This window comes from Lissotriton vulgaris, chromosome 2_1, assembly GCF_964263255.1.
Source record: "Lissotriton vulgaris chromosome 2_1, aLisVul1.2, whole genome shotgun sequence".
NCBI lineage: Eukaryota > Metazoa > Chordata > Amphibia > Caudata > Salamandridae > Lissotriton > Lissotriton vulgaris.
The window spans coordinates 1,380,534,382-1,380,552,676 of NC_141687.1; positions in this window are offsets into that span (position 1 = coordinate 1,380,534,382).

The window sequence follows — 18,295 nt, forward strand, 5'->3', positions numbered from 1 at the left end:
CCTTCACCCAGGAGATAGCGAGAGAGTTTCGTGGCCTGGAGGATGGGAGGGGCAGGGGAATGCCCAGGCATGTTATTTCCTTCATCGCATCACGCCAGCGTCTGGCCCTGCAAGACCTGACGCTCGAAGAAAGGACTATTAGGTTATGCTGGAATCGCGCCCACGCCCGGGGGGAGTTCTCCTGCTTATCTCTCGCTAAACGAGAGATAAGCAGGAATTGGAAGGCAAGGGTTGGTCCAACAGGAGCTAAATGGCACAGCGAACTTCTGAAGTGGGCCACAGGGGAGAGCACTCTGCGATACCAACTGGCGAGGCGGCAGCAAAATGAGAGGGCGCTAGAAACAGCATTGGAATGGGAGACAATAGTGCAGGCCCTTACAGATCACTGCGCCTCCAGCGATTCCGAGGGTGATGATGCAGCACAACTTGAGTCCCGTTAGACGTCCACGACACTGATCTCTATCCAGTCACCTAGTGTTTCTTCCCACAAGCTCATTCTACACGTACTACTACACACTGATGGCGGGGTTGGGTGGGGGGAGGGAGCGGAACCAAGAGACTGTTGGGGAGGGAGTTTTTTTCTGTTAGGTTGATCTAGAAAAGCAGATGAAGGCCGTTGGATTATCCGGATCAGCTTCGACTTTATACCAGATCCCCACCTGTGTTTTTTGTAAGAAGACGCCGTCCGACCCTCGGGTTGTGGGCTGAATGGCTGTGTATTCAAGATGTTTTCTCATGGGGGATCGGATGTTTCTATCTTATTTTCCCTGCAGATAAGTTGCTGATTTGACATGTAACTTTGGCTAATTCCTGCAATAAAAATATATTAAAAAAAAAAAAATTACATTGTGTGTGAGTAGTTTGTGCATTGTGATACATTCTGATGTGTGTTGCATGTGTAGTGTGTATTACTTGTGTGTCTGTCACATGTAGCAAGGTGTATTCTTGTTACTGGGCTTATTGTGGGTGCAGGCTAGTGCGATGTCCTCCTATATTTGACCTTTCACATGTCTGTATTGTGCATGTGCATGCTTGTTGTACACTATGACACCATGTTGACATGATAGTTGGTGTGGCGTCTTTGTCTATGTTTGCTTATTGTCCCATTGGTTCCAGTTTGTGTTCATGATTGTTTTGAGAAGATGCAATTCTTGTTGATGTTGATGTATGTTGTCTGTGCATTGGCACTAAGTGACAATGGTGTGTACTCCTGTTCTGTCTAGGGTCACATTGCCTTTCCACTGTTTGGCTGCACATGACTAGGCATGTTGGACTTCTGTGTATGTTGTCTGTGAGATTTGTGTTTGGATATTGTTTTTCTGTCAGCATTGGTTCAGTTATCCCTGAGTGTGAGCCTGACATTTGTAGATGCAATGCAGGGTGTGTGATTGTTTGTCAGTGAATTCACAGGACATCATGTGCACCATTCTGTATGTTTAACACAGGTGTTGAGTGCTGCAGGTGTGAGATGGGTAGAGGAGGGTATGTGTGAAGGTCCAACTTTTGTTAGACAGTCAGGGAATGTGACAATGATCCATGCGTGTTGTTCTGCTGACATCTGGTATGTTTATATGGTTGTGTGTCAGTGTGGGGTGTGTCTGAGTGACTTGACAGGCAGTGTGGACAGTTCAGTGGATGTTCATATGCAGTGTGAGTCTTCATTTTGTAATTTGACTCAGTTTGCTTGACATGAGTGGGAGGTAGGTGTGAGGAGGAGGGATGCCCTGCTCCTGAGCTTCTGTGCAGAGTGTTCTTCTTCACCCCACCTTCTAAGACAGGATCCCTGATTGTTTGGTGTATGAGGTGCAGGGTCTGGCTACACCTGGAAGATGAAATGTGCAGGCAGGGCACAGGAGGAGCAGCACAAATGGGTGTGGGGGCGTAGTGTATGAAGGGTAGAGGTAGGGCCCTGTGAATCTTTGTGGACATACCATGCCTGGTGCTGGCCCTGTCTACTACATTGTGCACAGGTTTTCCTGCATCTGCACCGCTGCAGTGATGTGACCGGGAAATTGCGGTGCTTTCGCGGTTGGTGGGTGACCCGGATGCATAGGGGTGATTTTCTATAAGGTAGGACATGTATGGGTACACTTGGGATGTGTTCCTGTCCCCACCAGAGTGTCTGATGTGGACAGGAACCGTATGTCAGCACAGGAGTTATGTGTTGTGTTTCTGTGCAGAGTTGTGTGATTGCGTACCTACAGTGTTATCCGCGACGGTCCATTATTTGCTGGTAGTGGATCAGGGAGAGCACCGGAAATGCTTGCAGAGCTGGAACTATTGCAGTCTGGACGGAGTGCGGGGGACCAGGAGTCTGGTTTGGCACTCCGCTGTCGTGCTTATTGCGTCTCTGGTTGGGTGGTTTCTCCACTGCGGTGTGATAGGCTGTTTGGGGCATCCTGATTTGTACGGCAGACGAGACATCATTCTGCCCGGTGGTGGCTCTCTATTGGCTCCAACTGCCGTGGTGGCGGGCGCATTTTTATGGCGGTTCACGTCGAACCGCTGCAGACGGGAAATGGGCTATGTTTGCCCATTGTAATATGGTTGGTCACAAGGATTTCTGCTTTTGAACGGAAAAATACATTTCCCCCCACCGCTAGAACAGCGGTTGTGCCTCCACCCACTATCCTAATAAGCTCCTTAGTGTTTTATCTGTTTGATGTAGTGTTGGATAGAAGTAGAGTGTTATGTGGTGTTAGGTATGTGTTGTTTAAGTATGTTATGTTGAATTTAATGTTAATTATAATGTTTGTGGGTTTTAACATGTTCTTGTGGGAGGGTGTTCTTTTTTTTCTTTACAGGTTTTCTGTTTGATGAACGGGTGCTGATGACAAGTTTATTTTTAAAGATAAGGAAAATGTGTTTTGTTTCTTTGAATTAAGTTACTTTTTGTACATTTCCTTTTATTTTTCGGGTTTGCTGGAATGCTTTTCTTAAGCTACTTATGTGCTTTTTGCGGTATGTTATAGAGAGGATTGCATTGCTGGAGCTTTTTTTCTACAGTTCTATTTTTGTGTTTTTTTTTAAAGTAAATTCACGTGTTTTTGGGTGTTTCTTTATTGAGAGGATCGCGGTGTTGGAGCCTTTTTTCGACAGTTGAATTTTTGCATTTAATTTGGGCTTTCTTTTCGAATGGATTTGTCTTTCGATTTATCTAAAATGGATTCATTTGTTTTCACGGGCTGTCTACTGCAACATAAATGTAAGTTATTTTTTATTATTATGGGTGGGAAATGTTAATGGTTATATTTGTTTTATTTGTTTCTTTTTTATTTTAATAATTATAATATTTTATATATTCATATGTACATTTATAATTTTTAAATGACATAATTAAAATTATTAATTTAAAAGAGAGTAGAATTGTTTAGTTTAAATGTTTTGTCATTTATAAATGCTTATGAAGTTTAGGGTTGTTTTTTGTTCATAGCATCGATTTAGCAATCATGTCTAGGTATTCTAGCCCTTTGGTGTTTGGACATAGTCGAGTCTTATGTTGTAGGTATTTATATATTGTTTTTGTTTGTTTATTTAGTTTAGGGCCTATTTTAGTTAGTGATTGCTCTAGCCTTATCTCTTGATAGCTTTGTTCTTTGTTATGGTTTCTATTCGTTTGTGTAAGGTTGGTTGTCCTCTTCCTATTGTGGCTTGGAAGGCATTGTGCCATCCGTCCACTGTGTTGTTAGTTTGAGCTTTTTGTGCTAGAGTGCTATCATAGACGTTCCACCAGGGAATTTAAAACTTTGGTTGTCTACGGTGCCTACTGTGCCCTGACCTATGTAGCCTTCCTACCCAAGTGTATTCATAGTAGTCTAGGAAGGGAGTTAGTTTTGTTTTGTTTGCCCGCTAGAAACGTCTTTCAAGTAGTATGTTATAATAGTTGGCCACTTCAGTAGGTGGTATATAGGCCAAGGCTATTTTTTTTATAAGATAGGCAAAGTTGCATTTGGTGGGGCAATCTATACTTAGAGCAGAATTTGGGAGATGTCTGCAGGTTTTTTGGTGGAAGTAATATTAGCCACCTTGTATTGCAGTGTGTGGGTATATTTTTAAAATTGACTGACTCTTTTCTTGTTCAAAGTCAATAATTATTTTGTGGAAAATAGTTGTCTGTGTGTTCTTTTGTTATTGTAAGGAGCTCTATGTAGGTGACATTTTGCCTATTAGGGAGTGGTGGGTATATGAAGGGAATGTTAGTGTTCATGTTCGCCGTGGATGGTATATTGTTGGTGAAAAGGTTTGGAACAAACTTTGAACATGCCATCCATCATCCATGTTTCACAGGTTTTTTTTAGTTTTTGTATATTGTTTTTGGTGGCAAAGATGAGAAATTGTTTTCCATGACTGTTGTTGTCATGAAGAATGAATTTCTCATCTCTGTGGTTGATGGTGTATTCTGGTAAGATTTCTATTTCAGCAAATATTTGGGGGCTGGGTGGTATTTGAGCAGTAGCTCTTTTAGTTCTGTTGTTAATCTTTTTAAAGTGGGGATGGATGGTAGTTGTCCTGTGACATGTTCAGGGACCCTAGCTAAATATTTTTTTTGGTATTTGGGTACAGGTCTATTAGGAGCTGGTGCTTGCCTCTCTTATTGTTTCTAGAGGATATCTCACCTCTATTTCTGTCAGGTTGGGGGGTGGTTGTGTTCCCTGACATTAACTACATTTGCTTCAACTGTTGTCTATATATATATATATATATATATATATATATATATATATATATATATATATATATATATATATATATATATTATAAGGTATTTAATAGTAAACATGTTTGTATAATTCTTTTATTTGAAAATAAACTTAGTTTTTGTTTAAATTTCTTGTTGGATATTTTATTGATGGTCGTTGTTGATTCACTGATTTCTTTTTTCTGTTGGTTTAAAAGCAAAATGCTATTTTTATTAAAGTGTTACATTTAATTTTATTATTTTGTTTATTTATTTTCTAATTTTATTTAGTTAAGAGAAAAAAATACTTACTATTCACACCTTCACCTTTCACCCATTTGCACATCACACACAATGTCACAGAAGATAAATATAAATACCCCTTCAGCGCCAGGACACCGGTTGGTAATAGTGCGCTTTATAAATGGTATAAATAAATAAAATAAATAAATAAATATGCCCAAATTCACTTACAAAGAGTTGTCAGTGATGGTAGATGAGGTAATCAGAGTATAACCACATTTGTTTGGAAACCTGTTCCAACAGACACCATTAGCCACCAACCAAAAATGAAATGTGGGCAAGGATAGTCAACAAGGTCAATGCAGTAGGGACCATCCCACGCTCCCAGAAGGAGATCAGGAAGAGGTGGAATGACTTCAAGTCCAAAGTGAAAGAGAACGACAACAAGAACTATCAGCTGGCTCAGATGACTGGCGGTGGCCCTCCCATTCCACTACGAACATTCACAGTATGGGTGGAGAAGGAGCTTGCCATTCTGCATCCTGAGAGTCTCACAGGAATACCTGGGAGAGTGGAGGCTGGTAAGTACCAACAAATGGCTATCATTACACTACTATGTACTATATTTCACAACTACAAAGTGACACCTCCTGAGCCCAAATGCACTGATGTGCACCACACTCTCCCTAACACATGTCTCACAGATCCAACATTTACTCCCTCTGATTTACCCCAAAGGTAGCTAGCATTATTTACATGGGGGCATGTGTACAGGCAACTAACACTAAAACTCCCACCAGGTACCCTAGTCCCAAAGCTGAGCAGTATGTAACACTCCACCCCACAACCACAACCATGTGTCAGCCATTGCATTGCTCACTTCAAACTCACAGGTAGGCGGCCATCAGGGAGGGGTGTTTGTGGGTGGTAAGCCGGCACTACAACTCACACCAGGCCCTCTTGTCCCACAGTTGAGCAGGATGGAGCACTCCCCCACCCTGACCCATGTAGCAGACATTGATTGCTCTCTTCAAACTTACAGGTAGGTCGCCATCTTAAAAGGGAGGGCTTTTTGTGGGTGAGAAGCCTGTACTGCAACTTCCACCAAGCCTCCTTGTTCCACAGCTGAGCAGGATGGAGCACTCCCCCCACCCAGAACCATGTGGCAGACATTGCATTGCTCTGTTCATACTTACAGGTAGATAGTCATCGTAACAGGTGGCACTCCAACTCCCACCATGCCCCCTTGTGCCACGATTGAGCAGGATGGAGCACTCCCCCCCAGCCAGAATCATGTGTCAGCCATTGCATTGCTCACCTTTACCTAACAGGTAGGTATCCATCATATGTTCTCGTGTCACACCCCTGAGCAGTATGGAACACTTTCCTATCCAAGAGCCAGGTGTAGCCTATTCCCTTCCTCTGCTCCACTTCACAAAAAGGCACCCATCTTACCAGGGAGAGGTGTTTGTGGGTGGGAAGCCTGCACTATACCTCCTACCAGGCCCCCTTGTCCCAAAGCTAAGCAGGATGGTACACCCCCACACCCCAAATCATGTGGCAGCTATTTCCCTCCACTGGGCCACCAAACAGGTAGGTAGACAGTCCATGCACCCTGCCATTACTCTAAAAAAGCACAGAGCCAGATGACCACACCAGCCCTCACATGCCACTCAACTTGGCATAGATCCAATAGCCATTTCCAGTGTGCAGGTAGCAAAGCATATGTACCTTTCACAGAAATTAACGTTTGAACCACAAAGTCACATGTTGAAGAAATTCAGGGTACAATCATGCAAAGCACTGAATGTTATGTGTAAGTGCCATGGTGACAGAGCATAGAGGTCCATATGAACACAAAACATGCACGGTCAGTTGGTAAAAGAAAGTAAAGTACAGGATAGGACAAACGTATGCAAAAGATTACAATGGCTCGTGCTTGCTAAGATGTAACGTCTTCCATGCAGAGCAAACCAAAAACACACATCAGATCAAGTTGATGTGCTGCAAGTCATTAGATGACGACATGTTCTTGTAATCACACAATATGTACATGGAACATGGTATCAATTGACATGTCACACCATGGACAAGTAATGTAGATACCGCCACATCAAATGTGGCGGGACACGCGCAGTATCTGAAAGGCAGCGTAACCTGTCAGTTGAGCCTTGCCTCGCTAACTTCTGTTTTTTAACGAAAATCGGCACCAGTGACTTTCAATTTTAAAACTCACAAACCGCAAACTGTCACGCACTATTAGCATTTTATGTAAGCACTCACCTCGGTCCACCGCGGGCTTTAGGCCTGGTTGATGTGAAGGGTGTTGGGCTGTACCAGATTTCCTAGATTGCACGATACTGGCTGGACGAGTAGAGGAGGAATTCAGACGGTCACGAGACCAAGAGCCCCGTCCACTACTTCAAGCAGATGTCAAGCAACCCCCGCAGCGGACGCAAGCAGCGGGTGTGCCGCCGGCGCGTCAAAGGCAAGCCCGCCTGAGCCCGTCCACGCCCGCCCGTGGCAAGTGGCATCACACAGACTTGTGCTTTCATCGGAACAGATTTTAGCTCTTTGTCCCTCTATCCTAAAAGGATGCCAAATATACTCAGCTGGAAACATAGTTGATAAAACATGCTCTTGCTGCAATTTCTCCCTCTCAACTCATCAGCCTTACCCCTCTACAACTAAAAGATATACCTCAAACTCTTAATACAGCTCCCCACACTGAGAACTTTTTGTTCCTCAATCTCAACTGTCGCTTACTCCCTAAACACAAGCTCAACACTTTTAACCTTCTCTGTGATGAACAGCCTGATATACTATTCCTCACTGAGACGTGGCTTTACGAGAGCACTGGACTTGATATAGCTGCAGCTCTACCACCCAATTACGCCATTGTTCGGAAAGACGGAGTACTCAAACCTGTAGGGGGCATAGCCATTATCTTTAAAAACTGTCTGCAATGCAGATTTGATCCTTTAGACACCCCCAATGGCGAAGCCGCCCTTTTTAAGTTAGCGCTCAATCCCAACTTTACGCTCTCTGGCTTGCTTGTCTACTGCCCACCTGGGCACCCGACACCATGGGCTACTTCTTTTCCCAGCTATGTAACCCCTTTACTTATGATCTCCCAAAACATTTCGCTCAGAGGCGACCTAAATCTACACTTATATGACCTATCCAATTCAACATTTAGCAATTTTATTGCTCACTTACCTGCTCTGAACATCAATTTACTAAACTCTGGCCCAACGCATATAGCAGGTCATCTGTTAGATCCAATTTTCTCTAGTCTTTCCCATATTAAATGTACTCCTGCAATACCCATTTGCTGGTCTGAGCTGGTCTGACCACTTTCTTTCTAAATTTAGCTTCACCCCGCCTACCTCCTCGACCCCTTCCTTCCCTTCTCTGAAGACCCCGAAAAGGAATAAATAACTGTCTTCCAGCGCCATAGACTCCTGTCTCCCTCTCTCTCATAGGAAATTAAATAACCATCGTCCTCCAGCACGATGGTTTAACGATTCATGACCTAGGTTCCACCCCTCCCTGACATCACTATTACCTCACATCGTGAGTCCACCTTGGAGTCCTCCACCCCATACCATATTTAGATTCCTGGCCACTTCTAAAAATTGACTCACTCAAAACTATTTTAGATAAAGTCAAATCTGGCTCGCCCAAGGATCCTCTCCCAATTTCTACTATGAAACAGCTGGATACCCCTCATCTTCAGGTGATTCTAAATGCCTTGAATTCTTCACTGCTTGAATCCACAGTTCCTGCACACTGGAAACATGCAATGGTGACCCCCCTACTAAAACAAAACACTGCAGACCCAGATACTCACTCCAATTACAGACCCATTTCTCTTTTGCCAGCCTTTTCTCAAGTCCTCGAAAGACATATCCACTCCCATCTTTCACAGATTACCGAATTTAACAATATTCTCCACCCCTCTCAATCAGGTTTTCGTACTGGCTTTTCGACTGAGACAGCACTATTAGGAGTAACCAAGAGGCTGCATCATTATCTCGACACCAGACAGACAGTTGCACTCATACTGTTAGACCTCAGTGCGGCGTTTGATACTATCTCCCATCACCTGCTAATCCACACATTGAAGTTCTTTGGCATATGTTGCTCCGTTCTGGACTGGATTGCATCCTTTCTGGGCAACCGCACCTTTCAAATTTTCTCGGCCACAGCTAGCTCTAAAATTAATTCATCACCTCATGGAGTACCTCAGGGTTCGATTCTCAGCCCACTGCTGTTCAACTTGTACGTCAGCCCTTTGGCAGACATTGCGGATCAAGCGGTCTAATGCTCTTCACCTAAGCTGATGATTCCCAGATAGTTTTTTCTCTCTCTAATTCCGACCCCCTCATACCTTGTTGTCTTAAACCAGGCCTTAGTAGAATTTCAAATTGGATGACTCAAAATCACCTAAAGCTGAATGGCGAGAAAACTGAGGTTCTTATTCTGGGCAAGAAGAAAGATCTTTAGAGACCTTCTCAGTGGCCGGCTGAGATAGTTAATCTTCCCAAGCCCTCTAGCCATGTTCGGAACCTGGGTGTCATTATTGACGACTCATTGTCTATGCACGAGCAAACAGTCAAGGTTACAACGTTATGCTTTACCATTTTAAAATGGCTCAGAAAAATATTATGGATGCTGCCAGTCACCACCCCAAAAACTGTGGTCCATGCCCTTATCACAGTGGTTCCCAAACTGTGTGCCGCGGCACCCCGGTGCGCCGTAATGAGGTGCCAAGGGCGCTGTGTGCACGATGTGGGAAATTGCAGCCACATACGGGGGAGTTAGTAATGCCACCATCATCCTGCTGGTTTGGCCCAAGAGCGACGTACATACACGTGTAAGAATTAGCTGCAGCATGGAGTATAAGTCAGTGTTAAAAGCAGTTGTTCACATTGTTTGTTTGCATCCATATACTTAGCCTAGGTGTTTGTAATGAACTCCCAACAGTGTAATTCTGAAAGCTACTGCCATAAATTACACCATATCTCAAGTGGAGACTGCACATTCTCACAGAAAGTGGTTGCGAATCAAGAGCTGAGAACCAGTGGCCCCCTCGGCTATTGAACAGCAGTTGTAATTCTGGCAGAGCCCTGCCTTTCACCCTGTCTGCTGGCTCGGACTCTGGTGCCTTGGCACACACAGTGCCAGCTGCAATAGCCTGGTACAGGTCAGCAGCCACATCATTTACTTATTATAGGTGACTCGAGCACATTAAGAACATGAACAGCAGTTTAGCGTTATAACAGGCATCCATCTACTATTTTATTATTGCTGTTTTGTTATTGTTTGAGCATAAGATTTATTAGGCCCTGAAGACAAGACGGATCAGTGAGTTGTACGCTTACTAATGTTACCTTTAGTATTTTGTGGCCCACATGCTCAAAGGCCTATAAAGTCAACTCAGGCTTCTATCTATCTGATGTTGTGAAATTGATGTATTTTAGGGCTTTTGTTTAAACTTCTTAGAAACAACATCGCTGCATGAACTCCAGCTCTCATGGCTGGGGTTTGGGCGCTATTATCATTGTCTGGGAGCCAGCGTCCCCTTCAACGGGGGAGAGGTCGGGCTCTAAGGCTAATGCCAAGATTTAGCTAGAGCATGCTTGTCGTAATTGGCCCGTTCGGATTAGCGATTAGCTGAACCTACACGTTGTCCTCCTTAACTTGGCTATATACGATAAACGCCATTTTGAATGTTGCAGCGGCCATCTTAGACCATGAGCGGCCTCGTGGCCGACGTGCTCTTTAGTCCTTTGTCCGTTCCACTGACCACTCTCATCTGCCCAGCAACAGGCTATTTTTAGTACTGGTCAAGCCACACATGCGCAGTTCTCACTGACCCGTAAACCTTCAGGAATGTGCCGCTAACTGACCAGTGGGTTTGAAACTCTCCAATGAGCTGGCAGTATTCCAAAACATGACCATATATGTCTCTAAAACTGTGTCTTAACTTGTGCCGCCTAAACTTTTATTGCCCCAAAACTGTATATAAACGGGGTCACACCGGTGTTCGGTGTGATACCTCTTGCATTACCGAAGGGTGCTGTTTGAGTGTACCACCACCCCATGGGGTTTTAATAAACTTGTTCTTTGCATTTTACAGTTTCCGTGCCAACAGTTCTTGTGTAAGTGGGTAATCTCTGGAGCGTGTAGGCCTTGGGAACCCCGAAATACTTCAATTGGCGACCACGAAGGGACTCATCGGCGACTCGGATGCCCGAAGGAGAGGTCGTGACGAAGGCTTGGAAATCCGCCATGGGCGCGCGCTGCCACGAGTGACCCGAGTCTTGGCTGCCACGGTGTTTTTTTCCTTTCCTTCCGATCTGACCTTCCAGGTGGCGCCGGTCTCCGACTGAGTTTTCGAAGTGTCCGCATCACTGAGAGGGTGCCGTTTGGCTGATTTGGCTTACAAGACCTTGGCAGTTGGAACCTGGACAGTTGAGTATTTGGTAAGCTTTGTGTTCGGTAAGGTAGTCTTCGGACGCTTACTGAAGTCCTACGAATTGTGTTCGGTAAGGTAGTCTTCGGACGCTTACTGAAGTCCTACGAATTGTGTTCGGTAAGGTAGTCTTCGGACGCTTACTGAAAATCTGTGCTTTGTGATCGGTGAGGACGCTTGCCGAATTCTATGAACTTTGATTTGAGTTAGCTAACATTGTGAATTTGTGATCTTTGAACTTATATGTGTAGTGCACTTCACATAGGCAGGCATGTAGAGATGTTTCTCTAACTTTGTTTTTTCCCCTTGAGCGGCACAATCGTGTGGAGAACTGTAAGTGCCATTTTTTCTGGTGTCACGCTTTCGTGATACTTTTCGAACATGCCTGTTTTTAGCACACTTCGAGGAATGTGTTGTTTTGGAGACGGTACCTCAATTAGGTTAGCGGAATCACAGCCGGCTCCCCCAGAGGGGACTCCAAATAGGGAAATGTATATTAAGTTTGGCCTCCCCCCTATTATGTACAGTAAATTGTGGCATAAGTACACTAAGGCCGATCCCGAATTGCAATGGCCCCTACACGGGTCCTACGATTTGAGTAAAATCCAATTTGTGGAGCAATGTATGTTTCAGCGCAGGTCTAGACAAAACATGTTTGATTGTGTGCGAATGTGGGAGAAAGCGGCGCGTGAACGAATGAAGCGTGAGGTTGCCTTGGCGGACAAAGAGCAGAAGAAGGCTGCTCGGGATAAGGCTTTACAGCTTGAGGAAAAGGAGGCTCAGGAGAAGAAAGAAAGGGAGGAACGGGAGCGTAAATTGCAAACGACTGGTCAATTTCCTATTCGCCGACCACTCTATCCTGTCCTTAATAATGAAATTGATGATTTTTCTTTGTTAGATCGGTCACCGCCTCCGTACGTTCTGCCGACGGCTCCGGCTGCGGATTCCGAGGATGATGGACAGGATAAGTCGAACCAAAAGGGTGTATCTGCTCTCAGGTTTACTGCGGATAGGTCCGCTCATTTACGTAGTTGGGCTCGTAAAGTGAATAAGCATTGTGTTACTCAGGAGCAGTTGTTAACAGAGAAGAAAGGGTGGTCGGATCTTGAATTAATGTATTTTCTGTCTAGTTTGGCGGATGAAGTTGTAAACGCATATCGTGAACTTTCTGATACGCTTGAGCCTAAAGTGTTGTCGGTGTATCGTGAGAATTTAGCTAAAGGTGATTTTGATCTTACAGATGTTGACGACCTGTTCAAGCAATTGATCAAGCTGCGGGATGAGACAACCCAATTGCGACAGGAACGAAAACGGAGGCAAAAGGAGTCCGAGCCGGGAAATAGCGGGGAGGCTAAGGAGTGTTCTCTTCGTGGTTCAGATAAGAATTCTGCGTTGCATGTTATGCCTATGCGTGAAGCTGCGCCTTTGTATGTTCCACCAAAAGGGGAAGGTACGGATGATGATAAGTTGTCGAAGGATGCGAAAGGGTATTTTGTGTATAATTGGGTATATACGCCATGGAATAGAGCAGATGTGATGGCCTTGAAAAATTCTTTACCTGATCTTCGGAAGAATCCGGCGGCATTTTATGAAGGGGTGGAGGGGGCTATATCGTCTTGTGTGATGGCTCTTGTAGATATAGATTTGTTTTTTGGGCTAATTTTACCACCTGATATGTGGAGGCAAATTCGTAAAACTAATGACGAAACGATTTTGGGGGGGACATGGAAAGAGATAAATGCTGCAGATTTAGATAGAGAACCAGCATGTAAGCCTTGTCAGCTAATTCTAGATCTCCCGGCAGCTATCTTGCATAAATTAAAAACGCTTGTTCCCTCCAAAAAGATTGATTGGACCATGTTAACGTCGTGCAAGCAGAAACCCGATGAAACGGTCTCAGATTTCTTTACACGCTTCGAGGAGGCATTTCATGATTACAGTGGTCAATCTTTAACTGACGATACGGGTCGGCATTTGTTTGTAGATAAGTATGTGGCTAATCTCCTACCAGAGATTGCAAAGCGATTGAAGTCGAGTGAGAGTTCCTGGGCCACGGCGACCCCTGCGTCCTTGTTAACTATGGCTCAGTATTATGAGCGGCAGGAAGTGGAGGCTAAAGAAAGTGTAGAGAAAAAGACGAAGGAATTGAAAACGAAGGTGATGTTGGCACAGGTTCGGGGAACACAGGGTAGAGGGAATGAGAGAGGTAGACGAGGTGGAGGTAACGCATCGTATGGTCGTACGGACATTGCGGAGGATCAGTGTGCTTATTGTAAGGAGTTTGGGCATTGGGCCGACGATTGTCCGGTACTTCGTGAACAGCGTAGTCAGCGTGGTCGAGGTAGTGGAAGGTCAAGAGGAGGTTATACTGGAATGAGAGGTGGCGGAGGTGATCGTAGACAGGTTGAGGAGAGGGGCCGTGGCCAGGACGAACGAAATACGTTTGATAGACGGAATCAATATCAGATTTTGGAAGGAGAGAATGTGGAACATCAGGATTATGTGCATGCATAGGATTGCGTAGGATGGGGTAAGGAATCAGTTGAAGTGCCAGTAGATCAGCAAGGTCCATATGTAACAGCGGGTATTTTGGGTTCTACTGATCAGTTTCTAGTCGACACAGGAGCTACTCGTAGCGCTCTGTCGAAAAACTTGGTTCCGAGGGCTCCCCTGTCTGGCGAAATGATTACGTGTGTAGGGTTTGATGGCACACCCTCCCCCAGCCCATTGTCCAAGCCCCTTGCATTATGCATTGACAAATACTTTAGTTTCGGCCAATTTTTGTTATCGCCCCATACCCCAGATAATATCTTGGGCATTGACTTGCTTAAATATTTTCGAGCAACAATACGCTGCGCTCCAGAGGGAGTGCGGGTTATTCTGAATGACAACTACCCTGACCCTGATGATTGCCCTGACCCTGACAGATTTTGTGTCATTTTAGATATTCCCGCTTTGGCCTCTCTGCCGCACACGTTGTGGGCGACAACAGATACGGATGTGGGAGAGATGCGCGTTCCACCAATACACATTACTGTTAAGGAGGGGGCCCCTCTACCACGAGTGCCACAGTATAAGATCTCGAAGGAAGGTGAAATTGCACTGACGCATATTGTTCAGGATTTGATTTCTGCAGGGGTGGTGGAGGAGGTCCCTTATAATGTTTGTAACAGCCCTATTCTACCGATTCTTAAGAGAGACTCAGATGGCAAGATCTATCGATTTATTATTGATTTACGTGAAATAAATAAAATTGTCATTCCCCAATACCCAGTGGTGTCTGATATCACGACTTTGCTTACTTTGGTTCCACCGACAGCCACCACTTTTAGCGTTATTGATCTAAAGAATGCGTTCTTTTCTATCCCTGTTCACCCAGATAGCAGATATCTGTTTGGTTTTACGCTCAATAATAAATCGTATAGATTTTGTCGTGTTCCCCAAGGCTATACTGAGAGCCCTAGCATCTACAGCCAGGCTTTGAAACGTCAACTAGATTCCTTTAAATTGCAGTCTGGTGTGGCACTCATCCAGTACGTGGATGACCTTCTGCTCGCCGCCGACTCCTATGCACAATGTGAACAGAGTACGCTTGCGTTGCTTTCCTTTTTGGCACAAAACAATCACAAGGTTTCCAAGAAAAAGCTTCAATACTGTAGACCCCAGGTGACCTACCTCGGTCATCTGTTGTCTAAGGAGGGGCGGGCATTAACATCTGATCGAATTCAGGCAATTTTAGACACACCAGTCCCCCGCACGCAGAGAGATGTGCGTGCCTTCATAGGGTTGACATCTTTTTGTAGACAATGGATCATGGGTTTTTCACATATCATAAAACCTTTGCTAGCATTATTGTCCAAAACTACACCGATGCCTCTTGAGTGGACAGACGAATGTCAGAAAGCCTTTGAGCAGTTGAGACAGGCCCTTTGTTCTGCACCTGTGCTAGGAACACCAGATTACACGAAACTTTTCACATTGTACGTGCACGAGAATGATGGGTGCACGTTGTCAGTGTTAGTGCAGTTACACGGGGATAGGCAGAGACCATGTGCATACTTCTCTGCCATTTTGGATCCTGTAGCACGAGGGTTGCCTGGGTGTTTTCGAGCGGTAGCGGCAACAGCAGTAGCCATACGACAGAGTGAGGGCATAGTGTTATCACACAAACTGTTGGTGTTAGTTCCTCACGCAGTAGATGCCCTGTTAAACCAAACAAAGACCCAATACCTCACGAGCGCACGACTTACAGGATATGAGCTGACACTTTTAGCGCCACACATAACATTGAAAAGATGCGCTACTTTGAACCCCGCGACTTTATTGCCCTATCCGGCCGAGGAGGGTCAGGAAGAAAAACATCATGACTGTGTTTTCCTGACTGAGGAACAGACAAAGGGTCGTGTTGACTTACAGGATGTGCCACTTCCTGATGTGGATGGGGAACTGTGGGTTGATGGATCGTGTTTGAGGCTACCAGATGGTACGACTTCCGCAGCATATGCGATCACGACTCTTAAGACGGTGGTTGAAACAGCTAGAATACCACAAAAATCGGCTCAGGCAGCAGAGCTGATAGCTTTAACAAGAGCCTGCGAATTGAGTGCTGGCCTATGTGTGAACATATACACAGACAGCCGGTATGCCTTTGGAGTGGCCCATGACTTCGGACTTCTCTGGAGGGAACGTGGGTTTCTGACATCACACGGAGAGCACATTATGCACGGAGAGTTAGTGCGTGATCTCCTAAACGCGTTGCTTTGCCCCAAGAAAGTAGCGATAGTGAAGTGCAGTGCCCATAAAAAGATCACGGATAAAGTGGGTCAAGGAAATGCCTTTGCAGACAGCATAGCAAGGCAGACGGCTATGTCCCGAACTAGCTCCCCTATGTACGTGGTACAATCACAGGCCGAGAGATGGAGTGATGCTAGAGCAGAGATACGGGATATTCAAAAATCAGCTACAGAATCTGAGCTTGCGGCTTGGGCAGCAGATGGGGTGCTAGATGACGAAGGTTGTTGGAGAAGCAAAGACATGGAGAAGTGGAAATTGCCTGCGGCTTACTTACAGGCGATGGTCCAGATGACTCATGGACTGGCCCATGTCGGAGCTCTTGCAATAACTCGGCTTTTAACACGAGTCTGGGAACATCCTGAGATTGCAAATACTGCAAAGAGAGTAGTGCAGACCTGCCTGGTGTGTTTACAACACAATCCTGGGAAGGGGGCCCATACTCCGAAAGGAGGGTTCGTTCCACCTTCTGCACCGTTTGAAGTGCTTCAAATGGATTACATCCAACTCGAGCGCTGCAATAACCTGAAGTACGTCCTAGTGGTGGTGTGTGCTTTTAGCAAATGGGTTGAGGCCTACCCCACGAAAGACAATACGGCTTTGACTACAGCTAAGGTGTTGCTTAAGGAATTCTTTCCTCGCTTTGGAGTCTGTAAATTTCTGTGGAGCGATAATGGGCCCCATTTTGTTGGAAAGATTGTGGAATATGTACTGAAGGGGTTAGGGATTCAGCAAAAGTTCCACGCTGTATTCCACCCTCAGTCAGCAGGTTTGGTCGAGCGGTACAATGCCACCTTGAAGCTTAAGCTGGCCAAAATCGTGGCGTCTACATCGTTGAAGTGGCCAGATGCATTGCCGCTAGCACTGCTCTCTCTTAGATCAGTACCCCACTCACGAACTGGCCTTACGCCCTATGAGGTGGTGTTTGGCCGCCCCATGAATATCTGGGGGGTGCCCAAGCCGCGATTAATACATGATGTGCCTTGTGTTATGATGAATGATTATTTGGCACGATTAACAAATGATTTGCTCTCTATTCATCAACAGGTTCGAGAAGCGCTCCCTGATAACTCCACTGGAGAAGGCCACGATCTTCATCCTGGGGACCACGTGATGATCCGCTCGTTTGAGAGAGCAAGCAGTTTGGAGCCCAGGTGGAAAGGCCCCGAGCAGGTCCTCTTGGCGACCCGCACCGCAGTACGAGTGACGAACAGGAAGCGGTGGGTGCATTCGACCCATTGTCGCCGTGTCTCTCCGGACCTGGTGACTCCTGCTGTGCTGACTGACTATAAGGAGATCCTGGAGAAAGAAAAGAGCCCAGCTGTGACGTCGGCCGAAGTGGAGGGAGTCTTCCCGGACCAATCTGCTACCGGAAGAGAGCGCTACAATCTACGCCCGCGATAAGAAGATTTTTGTTCCTTTTTTATGACTGGTTGGTTACCGCTCCAGGTTTGTGAAACGGAAACCGGGAATTCCAAGGGGGGGGGATCAGTTCTGCCAGAGTAGCGACACCCGTCTTGGCCCGGAGAAAAAAACAACGACTACCTCGGAGTTCAGCACCGCATTTTTCTTTTTTTTTTTTAGGTATACACGCACGTGTATCTGGGACAATTTGTGAACAGTTTGTGAACAATTCGTGCTACTTGAGATTCTGTACAAACTTTCTTGAACTATGGCATCAACGGCATCCCGTGACAAGAAAATATTGGGTGCCTTTCTCTTTGTTCTAACTATTGTGGTGATAGCTGTTATAGCCTGGGTAGTCGAACTTGTGGTGCCTGTACGAGAACATTTGCTGCCGACTACCCCGGCACCGTCTGAACATTTCCATTTTACATTGCCATTCCATGAAGAACGCCATCGCCAAACGTACTTAAATAACAGCTTCATTCAGATTCTTCACCACACGCATAATATGACCAATACCTCTAACTGCTGGGTGTGTGGAATGTTGCCTGGGCACCAGAAGAGAGGGGGCACCCCACTTATTCCACTCCCGTTTTCGCACAATGGGTCATGCAATGCCTGGTACACCCTCCTCTTTACTTTGAGATGGCCAACCAAAGGGGGGGTGCTTTTCCGTTTGAATAAAGTATGTTCCC